Source organism: Camellia sinensis, chromosome 5 (genome assembly GCF_055761805.1).
Source record: "Camellia sinensis isolate YWXY chromosome 5, ASM5576180v1, whole genome shotgun sequence".
NCBI lineage: Eukaryota > Viridiplantae > Streptophyta > Magnoliopsida > Ericales > Theaceae > Camellia > Camellia sinensis.
The window spans coordinates 198,043,225-198,065,206 of NC_138965.1; positions in this window are offsets into that span (position 1 = coordinate 198,043,225).

Consider the following 21,982-nt stretch of genomic DNA (forward strand, 5'->3'; position numbering starts at 1 on the left):
TGATGGTACCTCAGCGCCACTACAAGAAAAGTAATCTATGGTGACGAAAACTAGAGAAGAAAATAAAATTCGTCACTAAATAAAAATAATTCGTGAGGAATTTATAAATTGTCACATATAATAAAAAAATAAAAATGATAGGTGACAAAATTTATTTTCGTCAATAAATACTTCATTTTAAGTGAGGAAAAATTAATTTTCCTCACCAAAAATTTTCCCGCTAATTTTTTTGGGTGGCGCCAAATTTTGGGACTTTTGGTAAGAAAAAAATTTGTCACTAATTATAAAATTATTTGTGAGGAATATATTTTCGTCACCAAAACGTTTTAATATTTTTGATATCTTTTAGTGAGAAAATAATATTGTCACCAATTTTGGTGGGAAATTTTTGATATATTGAGCGGCAACAAAAAAAAAAAAGGGTATTAACTTTTTTTACCCTTTTTCTGTTTATCATCTCTCTCTCTCTCTCTCTCTCTCTCTCTCTCTCTTTCTCTCAAAATAGGGTATTAATTTGTCTTACCTTTTGCTCCTCCACCACGCCGATCGCCATCGTCGTCGCCTCTATTAGCCTTGCTGATCGCCGCTGCCACTAGTAGCCTTGCCGGTAACCACCACATTTTCTTCGCTCGGTGATTTGGTATGTGATTTCTCTTTGCTCTTTTTCTGGTGTCTCTTTCTCTTATTCTCTGTTTTGGTATGGTGATGAAAATTAGTGAAGAAAACAAATTTCGTTACTAAATAAGAATAATCCATGAGGAATTATAAATTTTGTCACGTATAATAAAAAAATAAAAATAATAGGTGACGAAATTTATTTCCGTTAATAAATACTTATTTTTAGGTGAGAAAAAAATTAAGTTTCCTACTAATTTTTTTTGATGGCGCCAAAATTTTGATACTTTTGGTAAGAATTTTTTTTTTTCAACAATTAAAAAATTATTAATGAGGACTATATTTGCGTCACCAATAATCTAATTTTTTTTTTTGAAAAACTTGAATTTAAATATTTTAAGACCATTTGGTGAGAAATATATTTTCGTCACTAATAATTTTTAATATTTTTTGGCCTTTTAGTGAGAAAATTATTTTTTCACTAATTTTGAAAGAAGAATTTTGACATATTAAGTCGTAATGAAAAAAATAGTCTATTATTTTTCCCTCCCCTTTTTTTTTTGATCAGTTTTCCTATCAACCTCTATCTCTATCTCTCTTTCCCTCTCAAAACAAAACACAAGTGCTGTGTGTTTTGTTTATTGACGAATCAGTTTTCCTATCAATCTCTCTCTCTCTCTCTCTCCCCCTCTCCCTCTCAAAACACAAGTGCTGTGTGTTCTTCTCCAGCGCCGCTGCCAACGTCCCTGTTCTTCTCCTTCAATGTCGCCACAGACGTCGTATCTCCTTTACTGCTGTGTGTTCTCTTCCATCAGGTATGGGTCCTTTTTCTCTCTCTTATTCTCTCTCTTTCACTCAATTTCTATCAGGTATTTTTCTATCTCTGTTTTCCTTAATTTTCAGAATTAATGTTTTCCCTAATTTTCGAAGTTAATTTTCAGAATTAATGATGTATTTTATTCTTTCCAGCAAGGTTTCTCTTCAATAAATTGTGAATGCGTAAATTGTAAACTTGGCCATCCTCAATGTCTTTTGCTTGTTTCTGCTATAAACTTGAGAATGAATGTCATATTGATTATAATTAACAGTTTGAATTTAGTAAAAGCCCTTGACTAAATGTGAATATTTTATATGATTTGGATTGTTTGTCTGTATTTTTAATAAAATTAGGGTTCAACTCCTCTCTATATTTGAATGTTTGTTTAATATCTGTTTATTTTATAGGTTTTTCTACTTAGGTTATTGATAAAAAAAATAAAATTGATTACTTAGGTCATGATATCGATCGATTCCTTTGCTTCTGTGATCATCCTTGCTAGCTGGACTAGTCTCCTGGTTCTTCTTGGATACCATGTCTGGCTATTTGAGGATCCTTGTAGATGCCTGATGCTCTGCTACTGCCATTATTTGTTGCCTTTGTTTTAGTTGGCTGTGGGCATCTTCTCTTTATTTTTTATTTTTATTTTTTTCAGATTGTGTATTTTTTTTTTCAAGTTGTTGATATAGTTTTGTACCCATTACATATTACATTTTCTGGAATGGAGCTTAATTGGAAAGCTATATGTGAAGATGAATAAAGAAAAGATTAAAAGAGATCCATCTTCTAGATTGAGAAGATGGAATGATTGAATAATTTAAAAATAAAAATAAATAACTGAATAATGTGTTGTTCTGTACCCATTCCATGATTTATATGTTTCTTTAGGATAAGTTGAGAGATTCATTTCAGTTTGAATGCAGAGCTTTCTTCAGTCTTTCTCTCTGCTCATTTTCTTCTTGGTCTTCTTCTGTCTTCTCTTTTTTCTTTTTTCTTTTTTGCCGTTCAAGTGAAATGATGTTGTTTTGAACTACTCCATGGAAATTGCAGAGTGTGGACTCTAGAGGATCCGAACATGTTCTACAGAACTGATAAGAACCGAATTCTACAACCACAATATGATTAGCTCAAGTTAGGTACTTCTCATGATATTATTTGAGGTGCGCGTAAACTAGTCCGAACATCGGTCATAAATATATATACATATAATGGCTTTATTAGGTGATAATACTAGGCTAGCACTCTAAATGATGTACTGTTTATTTGTTAATACTTTGGATTATGTTGGAACATTTTCACAGGAAAATAAAGAAGAAAGAAAAAAAAAAAAAGGAGGGAGGATGGAACATTTTCTCTGGAAAATAAAGAAGAAAGAAAAAAAAAAAGGAGAGGGGGGGAGGGGAGTATATCAACTACGATATATCAATGATAATTGAACCTTTATTGCTGTGTGCTCTAGGTTCCAACCATCTAAGAACCCACGAATGCATGTGGGCTACGCGTGGATTTAGTTTGTTAATCTTTGCTTCTGTTAGGCATGTTCGTAGCTCATCTTTCATTAGGTAATCCATGTCCATGGCACTGCTAGTTCAAGCTGCTTGTTTGCTGCTGCCCATTTGCCTTGATTTCCTAGATGTGCTAACTGCTGGATGTAGGAAAATAGGTCTTCAGTTGGTCCTTCTACTTATTTTTGGATGTCCTGTCTTTGGTGGGGTAACTTGGCTACTGTTATGGTTGGTTTGGCCTATTGTGGTGTTGCTTTTGGCTGCTGCTTTGGCATCCCTGAAAAGGTACCAGCAGGGCCTGCAAAGAAGCTCATTACAGGAAATAAGGAGCAGCTCCAGCTAACAAGCACCCACAGCCTAAGGAGAGCTGCAAGAGTCGTAAGTCCAAGCATACAAGATTTAGACATCATTGCCTGTTGTTACCCACCCACTTCCACGAGTGGTGAGGCTAGTTGAGTTCACTAGAAGAATGGGTGGTAATGAAGTAGGAGGAGCTGATTTCTATCAAAAACCCTTATTTCCCATATCCTTATCCCCTTCCATGGGATGATAATAACCCTTCTTCTGGAGACATCACTAGAGGAAAAGGAGGAGGAAATATCAAAATTTTTAGAGCACTGTCAGTCAGTGTAACAAGTCACAGCCTATTTAGGGTTTGCATCTGTCAGCTCTGGAATGTAACTCTCATATCATCCTATGGTATGGTATTGTGTTTGGTTAAGGGTTTCTAGCTACTTAGCCTCATGTGGACTCTTCTAGCTACACCATTGAGAGTTTTATTACCTACTTAGAAAATTATTTGGTGGGTTTAGTACTTATGTTGCTAAAATCACTACCATAAGTATTTATTAATTATCTACCGTGGGGGACCTAACTAGTAAGTCCTTAGGGTATGTTAAGTTGGTTTGTTGTGTCATTAGCTAGTCCATTTACTCATTAAGCTCAACTCCAGAGAATGTGCATGTGGAAATTCTTATTCTCTAGGGTTGTTTATGTTTAAGAATAAAAGTAATAATTCCAAGTTAATTGTAAAAAGGATTCTCTAGCCTAAGTCTATGGTTTAGTCTTCCATTACACTAGTATTTATTCTCACTTTTCATTACTGCTTTGTTCTCAAGGACCACGGCATGCTTTACTTTCTCAGCATATAAATGTTGAGTTGATTAGTTTACAATCTTTGATTCCTAAAATCCCATATGAAACATATAAGAGAGTCAGCTCTAAGTTGCCCTAAAATGACCCCATGTTAGTATCTAATTCTATATACTAATTCTCATTTATAGCAACATTATAGAGCTTGAAAAATTTATTCAAAAATTAAATGAATTGTGAATGTTAATCATATTAAGGGTTGTTTTGAAAAGTAGATTTTTGATTTTTTTTATTATAAAAAAACGTATAAAAACGGAAAGAAAAGAGTTGACTATTTTTGTAATATTTTTTGACTTTTTTAATTTATTCCCAAAATAGCTTTAAGTTTCATTTTGTATTTGCGGTGTACTTTTATAACCTTTTCTTTTACATCGATAAATCTTAATTTTTGCTGAAAAAAATAGGTGAGATTAAGTTTAAATTACGCTATATACTTTATTTGCTAATTATGTTTGAATTACTTTTACTAGCTCCCCAATTTTCCTTAGCATTATGCACCTTCATTTAAAATGGCACGTTGAATGCAAAGAAAATTAGTGACAAAAAAATTGAAATGTGGAGACCTGATTAGTATATATGATAGCTTTGAGCTTTGTCTGTTTGAAGTAAATATCTTTTTAATGTTCTGAGACCAATATCTTGCTTTTGGTGTTCTGATATCATATTCCAATTTGTCTTTCATTTTTGTTTCAGTTTTACTGCATTTCTCCATGGATTTTCTTATTGATGTATCTATATATTGTACACTCTCTTTGTACGTCTGCAATTTTCATCAAGAAAATTTTCTTTTGCTGATTTTTTTTTTATTAAAAAAAAGTCAATATATTTATAAAATTTATAAATTTATATAATTTTTATACTATATTATATCGTTTACTGATATAGGAGAGTGTGAATCTTATTTTTATTTTATTTTACTTATTTGGCTAAAATAATTTATTTGTGCCACTTGTGACCCTTAGCTTTGCATCCAAAATCTGTATAATTTGAATTATCTAAAACAACGAGTAATAGTTCACAGCCCCATTGGCTCCATAAAGGAATTATTCTCTCTTTCAAGGGTTTTCAACTTTTTCTTACAAACCATTCACTGTTATCATCTCCAATCCAACACTTCCCAAACAAAGCAGTGGCCCCAGTCCTCTCTCTCATGTGCATTTCTAAGTTTTTAGGGGAGTTTGAGTCTATATGTTTGGGATGATAGATTTTGGCTAAAATAGTCAATAAAAATAAAAAAATATTAAAATAATCAATAAGATAAAATATTATATATTACATATTAATTAATTATTTTTTCTCTCACAACTATCGATTTAATGAAAATTGGAATATTACACCCTTAAATTAACATATCTTGCTTTAACTTCTATGGACTTCGTCTATAGTTGAGTATAGAGAAAATCAAACAGGCCATAAGTACTAAATTATAGTCGCTGGGCATTCATCGGAATTGTCGCACGTGGCTATCAATTCTATTGGCATCGTTAATTTCTTATATGCATAGCTCCTTAAGTACATTATTAAGTTCTTCTGCAGAATTTAATCACATTTTGTTTACCGAGTGCAATGTGAGCCAGAATAGTTATTGTTTCCCAATGTATTATTTTTTCAATATCCAAATTTAGTTGATAGATGTGTCAACTCTAGTATTCGGGGCATATATATATTTTTCCAAATACATGTAGTTCAATCATAAGATTTTGCATTTGATGAGTACTTAAATTGACTGCTTTAGAACCTCAATGTGGTATATTGTGGGTTTTCTTTCTGTGTCATGTTATCTGCTTTTTACTTTGCATTTGATGAGTACTTAAATTGACTGCTTTAGAACCTCAATGTGGTATATTGTGGGTTTTCTTTCTGTGTCATGTTATCTGCTTTTTACTCTCAGCTCACTGCTTTGTTGGTTAATGTTTCTTCGAATTATGTTATTTGTCCTCTTATTGATGGTTATTTTGCTGTGGTTTATGTTTTGGTTTTGAATACTTCTTCTGTTTACGCTAAATTGCTTTGGCTATTTGCTCATGCGATTTATGTGATTGAAATTTATATAACTCAGTATAATCATTGGACTTTAACTTTTTTTTAATTAAAAAAAAATATATATATATTTATATATAAAATTTGTCCTATTCACCTACCTTTAATTAACTTGGCATAGTCAAACATGGACAAGAGTTGGATTGCACTAGGTAGCACAATTGATGGAAGGATTAGTCGGGCATATTATGATGGGGTAATATCATTTCGTCGTTTTGGAATGGCGGTTATCGATCGAGATGGTTGTCGAAAGTGTGTGAATGTTGTTCGTCAAAATTTTCAAATTGTTCAAATTCATTTTTGCAACATGGGATTATTTTAACTTACACTATCTGGCACGTGCATGGGGAACCCCGTGAATCAAATGAGGCTCATCATCATGATATACCCGTTGAGGGCAATGAGGTTTTGGGAGGTATTGATGCCTTAGTGGAAGATCGAATAAGAGGGGAATCAACTAATACAACCCAGAAGGAGGAGGTTCGCACTTTTGATAAATTGTTGAATAATGCCAAATGTGAGGTGTACCCAGGTTGCACAAATTACACTTTGTTAAAGTTTGTCATCGAGATACTTAATATGAAAGTAACAAACCATTGGAGTAATAAGTCAGTTGACATGATGCTAGAGTTTTTAACTAAACTTTTACAAAAAGGATAATTTGGTTCCAAAGTCAACTTATGAAGCTAAAAAAATACTACGTGAATTGGGTTTGTCATACGAGCTCATTGATGCTTGTGTAAACGATTGTGTGCTCTTTTGGAAGGCGAATGCAACATTGGATAAATGTTCAAATTGTAACGCTTCTAGATACAAGACAAATCATGGTAGAGGTAAGAAGATCTCTTGTAAGGTCCTTCGATACTTCTCGTTAACATCGAGATTGAAAAGGTTGTACATGTCGAGAAGGAGAGCCAAGGATATGAAATGGTTCAATGAAAAACGTCTAGATGACGGTGTATTGAGGCATCTTGCAGATAGAGATGAGTGGAAGGAATTCGATTCACAATATCCTGAATTCGCCTTGGAGTCTCGGAATGTGAGGCTAGGGGTGGCTACTGATGGGTTCAACCCTTTTGGAAATATGAATAACTCATATAGTTTGTGGCCTGTCATACTCATTCCGTACAACTTGCCACCATGGTTGGCTATGAAGGACCCATTATTCATGCTATCATTACTTATTCCTGGTGGCCTGCCGTACTCATTCCATAAATATTTTTTGAGACAAAATTTATTGCAGCTTATATATGAAAGTTTTCATTGATTTTGTTATTTGGTGACTAAAAATTTCGTCACATATATATATTTTCCCACAAAATATATTTCGTCACCCATGTATGACGTTTGGAGACGAAAAGTTTTGTCGACTTTATAGCTTACTGTGACAAAATTATTTCCTCATCAATGATCAACATGTGTGACAAATTTATTCGTCAACTAAAGTTATAAATGTGGTACTGAATAACTATTTGGTGATGAAAATGAGGATTTTTGTGATAAAATGTTGTTTTATTGGTGACAAAAAATTTCGTTACTGAAGTAATTTCATTGGTGACGAAATTATTTTTCGTCACGATACTTTTTAGTGACAAACATTCAATGACGAAGCCGGTGACGAAAATATTTCCTCACAAATATCTACAGTGACGAAATTAGCTCTTTGTAGAAAAAAAAAAATCATCATTCATGACCCAACTTCTTGTAGTGGCATGGCTCTGATTGCAGCCTCGTCGGGGTTGAAATAATTCGCTTGCAAGGTTTCAATAGCTGCAAGAAGAAAATAATCAGTACATATGGTCAAGGAGCACAACTTACATGTTGAACCGAAGTTCTTATTAATGTGCCAACCGGGCACGTCAACTGTCTCATAATTCCCAGACACCCAGAAGAAGTCATCGTCATGCATGTCTTTATCCGGTGTGCCGGTTACTAGCTTCTCTTTGCCCGGTCTAATTTTCAAATAATAATTAAACCCATTAGCCATGTGACCGAGGGTATACTGGCGCAGGATCTCAACCAACCCTAGGTGTAGGCCAAGTCGGCTATTCAGCTCGGCGACCCCATTGATAATTCTGTAAGTGTTTGTGGAGACCTAAGACGGTGTTAGCCCGGTCCTCCTTAGGAATTCATAGATCAATGGCTGTACCGGGAAGCAGCGACCCCCCTCAACAAGGGACAGCACGGTAAAGGGGCATTGATCTAGCTGGCTCTATAAATGGGTGTCTTCCTCACCGAGCTTCAGATCTACATTTGCTGGAATACCGTACTCCTCGTGGAAAGCGGCCAAGCTACTTGGCGTATTTACCAAGAAGTGATAGCGACCCATAGAGCACAGTACCGGATGCTCATCTGTTTATGTTTGCCAATGTTATTGGTTGCTCGGTCTTTGAGAGCCCTTGTGCTGGTGTGCCTAGTCCCCTAGGACTCTGTAATTAAAAACCAAGTGTAAGTGACAGCGTGGGCGCGTAAACGAGCTCGACTTTAGCTCGGTCACTTTGGGCGCAGTAGCACCTCGGTCTCGATGAGTAAACTCAACAGCTCAGTCGCTCAAGCAGACCAGATATTAACCCGGTCGAGCGGCCCAGCGCTTTCTTAGTTCGATTTTCGCCTAAGTTCTATAAACTAGGAACTTGCTTAGTTCACTTATGATTTCGGATCAAACGAAGATTTGTGTAGACGCGCCCGAACGTCCCGGGAAAATCTCGTTTTGTTCATTGGGCTCACTACAGTTCGGACTCAATGTCATGGTTCTGAATCTAATCTCACAAAGTGTAATGCAAGATCGATAAATCACCAAAGAGTCCAAATCTGGCAAATCATTTTGAAAAATTGATTTTTAGAAAGAAGTGTCAAACATGGACTGCTTTGCCAGATACAGAGTCACCACTTAAATGTTTTTATTTTGAAAAATTTAGGAAACCCTGACTCGCGCCTAAGGCCACTGTCCGTCATCACCAAAGTTGCCTCGGCTCGGGAACTTGCGTACGAGAGGGGAAGGTCATGCAATGAGCACCCCTGCTCGCCCGATCAAAGATCGGCCACTACTAAACATGATATCTTGTTTTTGAAAACACATGCGTTCTTATTCCGGTTTATTAGCCTAGAATTACTATGTGATGCGCATAGCATACAAGTATAGAATGAATCGCCTAATTTGGAACAAAATAACTCATGTTTATTTTTGAAAGTGGTTTGCTACTTGCAAGTAGGCTAAAATGCGGGTTTTGCCACCCTTAGGTGGGCTTAGAAAATATGGTGATTTGCCACTCTCAAGTGGGCTTAAAACTCGCAATCAATGAATTGTTCCAATTCAAGTAATCCAACCTTCACTCACAGGCAATCAGGCAGTTATATCACATAAACAAATAGCCTCATGGTAAGCATGCTATCATGGCAGTCACTCACACACATGCAAGGATGCTAAAGCATAAACACTTACCGAGTACCCCGAGCCAAAACAAAAGCTATGTTAGAAATCAATGCATGATCCTAGTTCATGTTTAAGATGGCTAATGCAACACATGCAAAATGTAACTAAGATAGGCTCGACTATTCTAAGATGGCATATGAGATGCTACAGATAACACGCATTCAATTTGGAATTGAAATACGATACAGTTAGTATGATGCACCGAGCCTGGTGCATGCAAGACAGATGAATGGATGCAAACATGCGAGCATAAGGATGCTAATTGAAACATGCCCTAAAACTAACCATCGTAAGCTGGTAAATAAAAAAAGGAGAAAGAAGTGGGGGTTGGAAGACATGCATCACACACACACACACTTATTACAAAATTTGCCCTCTCGACGGAGGGTCCGAATAAATAATACAGAACCAGCTAGCTAATCTAAGCTAATCTAATTAAACTAGTTATTACACGACGAAATGAATAACAAGTTTACAACTACTTATTACACAACATTAACTAAGTAAGCAATCTAAATGAGCATGCAAACTAAATGAATGTGGGCTGCCCCAGCTTTGCTTTGAATGACAAAGGATGCATGCATGCTTGAATTGCCTTGTTCGGAAATCCCTCGCGACGCCCCGACTTGTCTCTGTTTGCAATTGACCTCAGAACGCTACACAAAGCTCCAGAAGGCTAAAACTCCACCCTGGGAATCTGTGGGAAGGCTGCCGACCAGCTATTGGCCTTGGAGACCACCTGCCGACCACTTTTGTGGTGAAAAAACAGAAAAAGTGGTCGGCCAGCCACTAAATCTGGTCGGCTGACCAGTTTCTGCCCTTGGTTTCTGGTTTTCTGCAACAGAAGGCAAGAGAGAGAGATGTCAAAGTATTCGCAACACATGTGTGCACGACCACTCTCTTCATCATTGCATAAGCTCAAGGGAGTGTAGTCCTTGACCCTCGGGCCACCAATCACACATCTCGATGCATGATGGCCGAGGAGTCGAATTGCACAACTCAATGTGAAATGAATACACATACAAGCACCTAAAGCCAACAACTCCATCATGGGTAGTCAAGAGTGTCGGTGACCGGGAATTGAGGCACGTTTCATCATTTCAAGCATGAAACATCCTTCGTTCCCCGTGTTTGGACTAACCCCTATTCCAAACACAATGCAACAAACAAGGCATGCACAAATGCAACTCTAGCATGCAATCTTAATGCAATGCAACTAAGTCATGCAAACATGCAAGGGATAACATGCAACATGCAACCTGCAACATGCATACATAATGCTATGAACTAACAATGGCATTCTCAATGCACATGACACTTAGCATACACAATGCACATAGAAACTAACATACACAATGAGATGAACAAGGCATGCACAATGCAATGATCAATCATGCGACAACATGGCATACTCAATGCTATGAACTACAATGGTATACTCAATGCAAAATGGACTTAAACCAAAATGGATGGGCCTCAGCCACACCCAAATCAGTGGCCAATAGATGATGGAAATAAGGCATCAAAACACATACGATCATGCACAATGCAACGGTCCCAAGTCTAAGGCACAAAACACAACTTTTTAAACGCATTGAAAGGATGAAATATGGAGTGCAATGACACATGTTTTAGCCCTGAAATGACATACAAAATGACTTCGAATTGTGCAAACAACTCATGTAATGCATGTTGAATGGCTCAAGCATCGAAACTAGTGAGGTGTATCACACTATAAGCATGCAAGGCAATGCTCAAATGGCCAAACCAACTCCAAATAGACCCTATGCAGGCCCAAAACAGTAGCAAAATGAGTTAGGATGATGGCTTGAAAGGCACAAAAATGAAGCTCATGCAATGGCTCACAAAATAGGGTATAAAAGCACAACTCTCAAGGGCACTTAAAGAGTGGAAAACATGGAAGTATGACAGCCCTATATGCTCTAAAATATCATGCTCAATGATGCCAAAACATGAAAATACCTCAAGTTAAGCATGCAAGTGACTTCAAAACTTGAAGCTAGTGAAGGCTATTACACTACAAGCATGCATGGCAAGCATCTTTCGACCAAGGGGCCTCAAAATAGAGCTAAGGAAGCCCAAAATATAAACAAAACCAGGTTGGAGCATGGCCAAAATATGCTAGAATAGAGGGCCAAAACATCATGCATTCTAAGCTAGTAAACATGATTTACACTACAAGTATATGAAGCATGTGAGAGGCTACCAAACCAGCTGAAAATAGAGTCATGGCATGCCAAATGATGACAAAAAACCCACTGAAATATGACCAATACATGCAAGAATGACATGTTACCTTGATAAGCCACAAAAGGGATTACTCTACACATGCAAAAGGCAAACCCAAGGTGACCAAACCAGCCATAGACAGAGTCTAGGCAGGCCCTAAAAGTCACCAAAAAGTTCCTGAATCGAGCCTTGAAATTATGAAAACATATGCTCTTTTGATAGGCAAAAAATGCAAGCAAACAAGACCAAAAGAGAGAGGGTCACCCCTCTCTGATTTAGGGCCTCAAAACCACATGCCAACCACTGAAAATCCACTAGATTTCAGTGGCTAAAAGGCCATGCAAGGGTTAACTCAATGGCCTTATGGCATGGCACAAAACAAGGCCAAATAGGGCATGCAAGAGGAAAGATGACCCTTAGCACCAAAAGGGCATTAAACAAACATGAAAAACACTTAAATATGGAGCATTTTTCAGTTGACAACAAAACTCAAATAAGCATGTAAGTATGGCTAAGAGAGTGATCAAGACAAAACTTAAAACGAGAGAAAAGAGATTACCCTTGAAGCTTAGCAAAACCAGCAAGGTCCTCAGCCAAAAACCACCATTTTAACCTCCAAAAATAACCTCTAGGAACCTTAGTTCAATGGTAAGGATGTATGGCTAAGAGTTGGGGTGTTAAAGGTCAAGAACCATACACACTTTTGGCTCAAAATATAGAGATATAGAGAGAGATATGTGTTTGTGCCTTAGGAAATTTTTCTGAACCTGGTTCAAGGAAACGGAGACCCTCTCTTATAGAAGAAACAAAGGGTTCAAGCTTCTTGGAGATGCTAAACTTGGATGCAATCACTCCATACACGTATATGGAGGATACGGTCTGTGCCCTCCAGTTGGCACAACTGGCATCCATTCAGTCAGACAAAATAGGAGGAAACCTACCGACCAGAAAAGGTGGTCGGCCGACCACCCAAAGTGGTTTCCCCAAAAAAAAAAAGTGGTCGGCTAGGGTAATTGGTGGTCTCCACACTAAAAGCAAGCCAATGGTGGGGTGGGAAACTAGAAAATGTGGCCCAAAGACCAAGAAAACCAGTTTTCTGACCAGAAAATCGACTGGCGAGGAGAAAAATGGTTTCCAAGGAGAAAACTGACTGGCGGGGAGAAAACTTGTTTCCAAGGAAAACAAGGTTCGTGCCAACAACGAACCATCACGGATGCAAAACGAGAGTTCGAGAGGCAAGACGCGCGGCCGAGGGCCTCGAAAACTGGCTGTTGAGTACAAAAAGTGGCGTATGACCACAAAAGTGGTCTCCCAGACCACAGTGTCCCTCTAGACAGAGGAAACAAGGTGTGTTCCAAAAAAAAAAATGTGCCAAACGAAGAATGTCAAGTGGTCCCGAACCGAGGCGCACGGCCGACGGCTCTGAAAATCGAAGACTAGTCTCCAAACGGGAACAGTGGCCTACGACTACGAAAAGTAGTCTACGATCACTAAGAGATGGTCTACAAGACCTCTCCCTCCCTCCGGAAAAAGAAAACAAGACTTAGTCCGCAAACCGAGTCAAAGTACAAAGAGTCCCAAGGTTCGGAGGTGAGGCTCTCAGCCAAGAACTCCGAAACCTCAAAACGAGCACAACATGCACAATCACCGAGCGCTCAATCGATGACGTCTGAGTCTTAAGGTCAGTCAAAAATGGGGTGTCTACAATTTGTAGCCCGGTCGGTCCCAGATTCTCATGTGTTCATCACAAAAGATGATGAACAGTGTCGAGGGCAAAGGGGTAAAGGGGCAAAGACAGCTTTTGTGATCACATTAGAAAGGAACCCTAGCCTAACTTCATTTGAATCCCTGAGACCTACTGTTATCATACCCTAGACTCATCTATAGGAGTTGAGTTTAAGGACATGACAAGCCCAAGAACGTGAAGAATAGTAAAAACAACATAGGGAATTCGAAGGACTTACGAGTTTGGAGGTGTGAATCGGAGTTCCAGATAGAGAGATGCTCCCACGCGACAACGGCGAAGTGTAGACACCCTATTTTTGACTGACCTTAAGACTCAGACGTCATTGTTTGTACACGCGATGATTGCGCATGTTTGTGCTTGTTTCGAGCTTTCGAAGGACTCGACTGAATACCTTGTCCTTGAGCCTCTTAACACTTTGTGTTTTGGCCTTGGTTTTTGTGCCAACCCTTGTTGCCTTTTGCCTTGGGGAGGAGAGGGCCTTGCCGGCCACTTGTGGCACTTGCCGGCCACTTTTCTCCTTTGTAGGCCACTTAAAGTGGCCGGCTGGCTAAGGGAAGTGGCCGGCCGGCCAGTTGAACTCATTCTCCATGCACGTGTATGGAGGGATTTGGGCAAGCTTATGCTTGCATTGCTCTATAAAAGGGGAGCTTCCTCTCCCTTGGTTTTGGTTCAGAAAATTTTAGGCCTAACATATCCCTCTCTCTCTAGAATTCTCCATCTCTCTCTATATTTGTGCTATATTGAGTCTAAAAGTGAGTTTTCTTCACTTTTTTGCACTAAGACACCTAGTTAAACACCTTCATTTTGGAACTGAGGTCCCTTGGAGCTTGTTTTGAGGTCTTTGCATTGGTTTTGGTCCAAAATTGTTGCTGAAGTTGCTGTCTTGCTATTGATCTTCAAGGCAAAGTTGAGGTTCTGGAAAGGAAAATGGCCGGCCGGCCACTTGCACTAGCCTGCTGTCCACTTGAAGTGGCCGGCTGGCCAGTTGAAGTAGCCTGCCAACCAGTTAAAGTGGCTGGCCGGCCACTTGCAGCAAATTCATCCAGAATGCTCTTGTTTTGGGGCAGATGCAACCTGAAAGTGCATTCGATATTCTGAGGTCACCGTGAGTGCAAACGGAGACAACTTATGGCATGGCAATGCATTTCTGGGTGAAGCAAACTGAGCATACATATCTCCCTTCCCTCGAGGCCATATTAACTGCTTTGTTTAGTTAGTTAATTTGTCGATTTCTGTAATTAATTAGTTGATGTGTTTAGCTAATTTAATTCATTATTGTAATTTTCTAATTAGCTTAGAATAGTTATTTTCAATTTGGTTTGTAATAATTAGTTAGCTAGAGTTAGTTAATTAATTGGTTTGTAATAAATAGCTTAGCTTAGCTCTTATTTATTCGGACCCTCCGTCGAGAGGGCAGATGTTGTAATAAGTGTGTGTGCGTGTGTGAATGTCTTCCAACCCCACGTCTTTCTCCCTTTTATTTACCCGTTTTCAGTGGTTAGATTAGGACATATTTCGATTAGCATACCTTATGCTTTGCATGCGTGCATCATTCATTCGTATTGCATGCACCGGGCTCAGCGCATCATTCAAACTGCATTGAATTTGAATATTTACTTGAATGTGTGTTTCAAAGCATGTTATCGAGTGTTGCACTCATATGCCATCTTAGAATAGCCGAGCCTATTTAACTGCATTTTGCATGTGTTGCATTATGCATTGTTGACATAGTTAGGATAATGCATATTTCTAACTAGTTTCTTGTTTTGGCTCGGAGTACACTGTAAGTGTTTACGCTTTAGCATCCTTGCATGAGTGTGAGTGTTGCCATGATAGCATGCTTGCCATAAGGCTATTTGCTTAAGTGTTTAACTGCATGAATGCCTGTGGATGAAGGCTTCATTGCTTGAATTGGAACAATTCATTGAAATGTGAGTTTTAAGCCCACTTGAGAGTGGCAAAATCATCATGTTTTAAGCTCACTTGAGGGTGGCAAATCCGTACTTTAGCCTACTTGCGAGTAGCATCTTCAAACCATTTTCGAAAAACAAACATGAGATGTTTTGTTCTAATTTAGGTGATCTAGTCTATACTTGAATGCTATGCGCATTACATAGTAAGGTTAGCTAATAAACCGGAATAAGAGCACATGTGTTTTCAAAATAACATATCATGTTTAGTAGAGGCCGATCCTTTGATCGGGCGAGCGGGGGTGCTCATTTAAGGACCTTCCCCTCTCGTACCCAAGTTCCCGAGCTGAGGCAACTTTGGTGATGACGGACACGTGGCCTTAGGCATGAGTTAGGGTTTCCTAAATTCCCCAAAATAAAATATTTAGGTGGCGACTCTGAAATCTGGCAAAGCAGTCCATGTTTGGCATTTATTTTTCAAAACCAATTGCCGGATTTGGACTATTTGGTGATTTATCAGTCTTACATTGAACTTTGTGAGATTAGATTCAGAACCGTGACAGGAGTTCGAACTGTAGTAGCTAGAAACCAATTCGCGCCCTCTCCAAAAAGGGGGGCGCGCGGAGCGAGTTCGGGCGGTGTAGACAGGCCCGCGGGGGACCTCGCTACAGCTCGGACTCGACTTTCGTTAGTCACGGTTCTAAGTCTGAACCAAAGAGTCCAAATCCGGCAAATCGTTTTGAGAAAACTGATTTTTGAAAGAAGTGCCAAACATGGACTACTTTGCCAGATACAGAGTCGCCACCTAAATATTTTATTTTGGGAAATTTAGGAAACCCTGACTCGGTGCCAAAAGGCCACGTGTCCGTCATCACCAAAGTTGCCTCGGCTCGGGAACTTGGGTACGATTGGGGAAGGTCACTTCGTGAGCACCCCCGCTCGCCCGGTCATAGACCGGCCTCTACTAACCATGATATCAATTTTTGAAAACATTGTGAGTTCTTATTCCGGTTTATTAGCCTAGGTTACTATGTGATGTGCGCAGCATACAAGTATAGACTGAATCGCCTGAATTGGAACAAAACATTTCATGTTTGTTTTTGAAAGTGGTTTTGCTACCCGCAGGTAGGCTTGAAACATTTGATGATTTATTCCAATTTAAGTAACCCAACCTTCACCCACAGGCATTCAGGCAGTTATATCAGATAAGCACATAGCCTCATGGTAAGCATGCTATTCATGGCAGTCACTCACACGCATGCAAGGATGCTAAAGCATAAAGCTTACCGAGTACTCCAAGCCAAAATAGAAACTTCATTAGAAATCATGCATGATCCTAATTATACAGAAATGCCTAATGCAACACATGCAAAATGCAATTATAGCAGGCTCGGCTATTCTAAGATGGCATATGAAATGTTACAACTATCATGTATTCAACTTTGAAATTGAAAGTACAATGCAGTTAGTATGATGCGCCGAGCCCGGTGCATGCAATACAGATGAATGAATGTAAACATGCTGTCATACTGTATGCTAATTTAAATATGCCCTAATCTAACCATCATAAGCGGATAAATAAAAGGGAGAAAGACGTGGGGTTGGAAGACATACATCACACTCACGCACACTTATTACAATTGTGCCCTCGCGCAGAGGGTCCGAATAAATAATACAGTCCAAATATTACAGTCCCGAATAAAAGAATATTACAGTCCAAAATATTATAAAATCCTAATTAATTAATGAATTAACTAAGAAAGCGGTAAAACAGGCGTGCAAGCCAGGGACTGCCTTGCTTCTGATGGATGATGCATGTCCGGATTGTCTTGCGCGGAAATCCACCGGAATGCCCCAATTAGCCTCTGTTTACACCTGTTCTTGAAATGCGTGCCAAGCCCCAAAAAGTTGCTGATTCCTGATTTTGCTGCAACAGAGAGCAGGAAAGGGGCATAGCAATGTATTTGCACAGATATATGCCTGTCTCGAACCTCGTGCCACCAATCACGCATACCGAGACATGATGGCCGAAGAGTCGAAATGCACAACTCAATATAGGATGAATGCACATGAAACTACAGCTAAAACCTAACTCCATCATGGATAATCCGGAGTGTCGGTGACTGGGGAATTGAGACACATTCCGTCACTCGGAGTACGAAATGTACCTCGTTTCCCGTGCCCGGGCTAACTCTTATTCCGGACATGATGCAATATGCATGATATGCATGAAATGCAACTAAGATACAATCCTAATATGCACTATGCTGTGAAAATGAGATGCCTCGAAATGCGTGCACACGGGCACGCAAATCGAGAAAATGGCAAAATGCTATCTAAAATACAACCTAGTATGCACAATGCTATGAAAATGAGATGCCTCGAAATGCGTGCACACGGGCAGGCAAACCGAGAAAATGATAGAATACACTGAAAATGAGACGCCTTGAAATGCGTGCGCACGAGCACGCAAACCGAGGCGATGGCAGAATGCAATGAAAATGAGACGCCTTGAAATGCGTGCGCACGGGCACGCAAATCGAGGCGATGGCGGAATGCAATGAAAATGAGATGCCTTAAAATGCGTGCGCACGGGCACGCAAACCGAGGCGATGGCAGAATGCAATGAAAATGAGATGCCTTGAAATGCGTGCGCACGGGCACGCAAACCGAGGCGATGACATACGCAATGCAATGAAAATGAGATGCCTTGAAATGCGTGCACACGGGCACGCAAACCGAGGCGATGACAGAATGCAATGAAAATGAGATGCCTCGAAATGCGTGCACACGAGCACGCAAACCGAGGCGATGACGGAATGCAATGAAAATGAGATGCCTTGAAATGCGTGCGCACGGGCACGCAAACCTAGGCGATGGCAAAATGCTATGTAATGTCATGAAAACATGATATGGGCTTATACCAACATGAATGAGCCTCAGCCACACTCACATAGGATGCCGGCGGATAAAAATGGGGTGCCTCGAAATGCGTGCACACGGGTACGCAAACCGAGGCAATGATAGAATGCGATGCAAATGACATGAAATGGATAGCAATCATTCTAATGGAATTTCAGCACTAAAATATGGGGGAAAACAGTCCCGAAATGAGGCGAAATGACATGAAATGCATGGAATTGTCCCGAAATGCGAATTTAGGCGCCCGAAATGGCCTATAGCTATGCCAAACATGCACAACATGGACATGCAATGCAAAGACAGAAGCTAGAAAGTCCCAAAAAAGGCACTTTCACAGCTATAAACATGGCCAAACAGCAAGCATAGGTATGGCAAAAATGGCATGCAAGAATAGGGGCCAAGAGAGGGGTAATGAAGCAAGTGATATAAGAAAAACCCAAACTGAAAAATTTCCTTCTACAACATTGAAGAGGGACTAAACATATGAATATTTACAGTATATGGCAGCCCCAAAATCAGTATAAAAATATGATAGAAATGTGATGCAAAATGAGGCTCAAAAGTGGCTATAACATAAGGTATGCAAAATATTCGCCAAAAAGCCAAAGACCCTTAATAAAACATGTAGAATGGACCAAAATAAGCACTTTTTCAGAACTGTAAAATGGCCAAAAACAAAAGCATGATAGGCTAACTAAACATGCAAGAATGGGGAATAAAAGAGAGATATAACATGAAGTGACCTATGGAGGTCCCAAACCATGAAAGGACCTAAATGAAACATGAAGAATGGACCAAAATAAGCACTTTTTCAGAACTGTAAAATGGCCAAAAACAAAAGCATGGTAGGCTGCCATTGCATGCAAGAATGGGGAAGAAAAGAGGAGCATAAAGGTAGGTACAACATGGAAGTCCCAAATGGTGTTGAGCCCTTCTTCAATGTTGAAGAGGGGCTCAAAATAAGCCTAATATTAGTTTACAACATGCTCAAAAACAGATTAATCATGGGTCGAAAATAGCATGCAAGATTATGACATATAAGATGATCAATGAAGCAAGTGCATCATGGAGGGCTCAAACAGGGTTGAGCCTTTAATGAAAAGTGAAGATGTGCTCAAAAGAGGGCCCTTTTCAGTTAGGGCCGGAGCTTGAAACAAAAGGCATAGGGGGCTTACCAATGGATCAAGAAAAAGGGTCAAAGTGAAGAAAAGTTACTCACCCTTGAAGACTAAGACTTTTGTTGCTTCTTGGACCAATTTGCAGCTTCTTTTGCCTTTGAGAAACCTTCCTTGTTGCTGGAAATGAGGTGGTGGTGGTAGAGCTTGGTGGTGTAGAAGAAATGGTGCTTAGGGACTTAGAGATTTCAAAGAAATGAGAAGGATGAAGATGGAGTTGTGTATGGAGGCTTGAACAACAATTTTTCTAACCCTTGAATGTGATATATCTTGCTTGTTATAAGGGCCAAAGAGGGGGTGTAAAGGTGGGGGAAAAGGAGACAAACTTTCCCCCACAAAATATCCCCCGGATAAAGATCTTTTATGGGGGATAAAGCTCCACAGCTGTAAAGGGAACAGTGCAAGGAGCTCGGCCGGCCTATTACTTTTGCTCCAGGTGGCCGGCCGGCCACACCCCCTAGCCGGCCGGCTAGGGGTCAAAAGGGTCAAGTAGATTTTCTGGCCGGCCACCAATTGATGGTGTCCTCCTATGTGTGTACAACACAATCTTGTGGTTAAAAGTCCAAGAAAGTGGGTCCAAGGGGTTCAACATTAGCTCGGAAAGAGGGGTTCAAAAGGGTCAGGTGGAATTACTGGCCGGCCACCAACTTTTAGGGTCCTCTCATGTGTGTACATCACAAATATGTGGTTCAAAGTTCAAGAAAAAGGGTCCAAGGGGTTCAACATTAGCTTGGAAGGAGGGGGTCAAAAGGGTCAAGTAACATTACTGGCCGGCCACCACTTTTTAGGGTCCTCCCATGTGTGTACATCACAAATATGTGGTTCAAAGTTTAGGAAAATGGGTCCAAGGGGTTCAACATTGGCCCGGAAGTGCGAAAAACGGGTGCCGGAGGGCGTCGGAGGATGTATAACTGGTTGCTGCAACAATTGCTGGCCTCCCACCCTTCAGTGACCTCTCTAGTGATAAAACAGAGGTACCTGCCAAAAATGAACGAAAACCGTTGCAAAACGAATGCTCGGGGACCAAAACGCGCAGTTCGAGGTCCCGAAAATGGGCTGTTAAGCACCGAAAGTGGCATTCGGCCACGAAGTGGGTTTCTCAGACCCCAGTGTCCCTCAAAAGGGATTAAATAAGATGTATGCCAAAAATTAGAACAAACGGAGGTGGTTAGGCGGTCCCGAACCGAGGCACACGGCCAACGGTCCCGAAAAACCGGAAACCGGACTCCGAATTGGGAAAAATGGCCTACGGCCACCAAATGTAGCCTACGGCCACTGAGAGATGGTCTACGGGACCTCTCCCTCCCCTCAGGAAAAGAAACAAAGAAAACCGAGCCTGGTTCGCAAACCGAGGCAAAGTACAAAAGAGGGTTCGGAAGTCGGGAGGCAGGGCTCACGGCCGCGACTCTGAAACTTCTGAATGAGCGCGATATGCAACATCATCAAGCGCTCAACTGGTGACGTCTGAGTCTTAAGGTCGGTCAAAAATGGGGTGTCTACAGTTGCCCCTCTTTGACAGAACTCGGAAGTCACAAGTGACGGGAGGGAATGTCAAAGCCCAGAGACGACCCATTTTTGACAAGGCCGAAGACTTAGACAAACGTACAAGATAAACAGAGATGTGCCCGCAGGCATGCCCGCAGGCAGGGGGCAAAATGCAAATGATATGCAAGAAGCCGAACATAACTCAATGATCATGCAAATGCAGCAAGCTGTAATGAAGCAAGTATTCGTAAATAGATGCAACAGTTTTAAGCAAGAATGCAAAGCAACAACTACATTTCATGCAGTTAAGAAATGTGGAGGATTATTCAATCCCCGCCACGTCTCACACGGAGAAGATACGATACCTGCGCGATTCGTCTGGTCGCACCAGCCTCAATTGAACCGTACATACAATATCGTGCCTGCAAAAGAGAGAAATTGCAACAAGTACAATATACTACCAACATATATTTAATGTGATTCCGAAAGTTTGACACACGCGGTGCCGGCGAGTGAATGCATCGCAATGCAAAAGTGGAACATGCGTGACAACGTATGCTCAAACATAGAGGTATGCCAATATCAAGAAATGTGTATGTTAATGCAGGTATGCTCATGAGAATGCAAGTTATGTGCATGATAGTACAAAACGAGCATAAATCAGGGTGTTCATTTGTCATGAAACAACGAGTACGGAAATGCGCATTTCGGCGAAGGCGACTTGATCACGGCCTCTGATCCACTTCCTGGAAGGGCTACAACTCATTCAAAAAGGATACACTTTGATTTCAATGAATGATGATGAGACATATGTCAGAACTCGAAGCCGAAGTCCCGGCGGAGCAATTTCGCGACCGGAAGTGTACTTTTCTTGAACTTTTTCAGGTCTCGGGAACTCCGATCTTCCTCAAAATTTGCAGAGAGCTTGGTG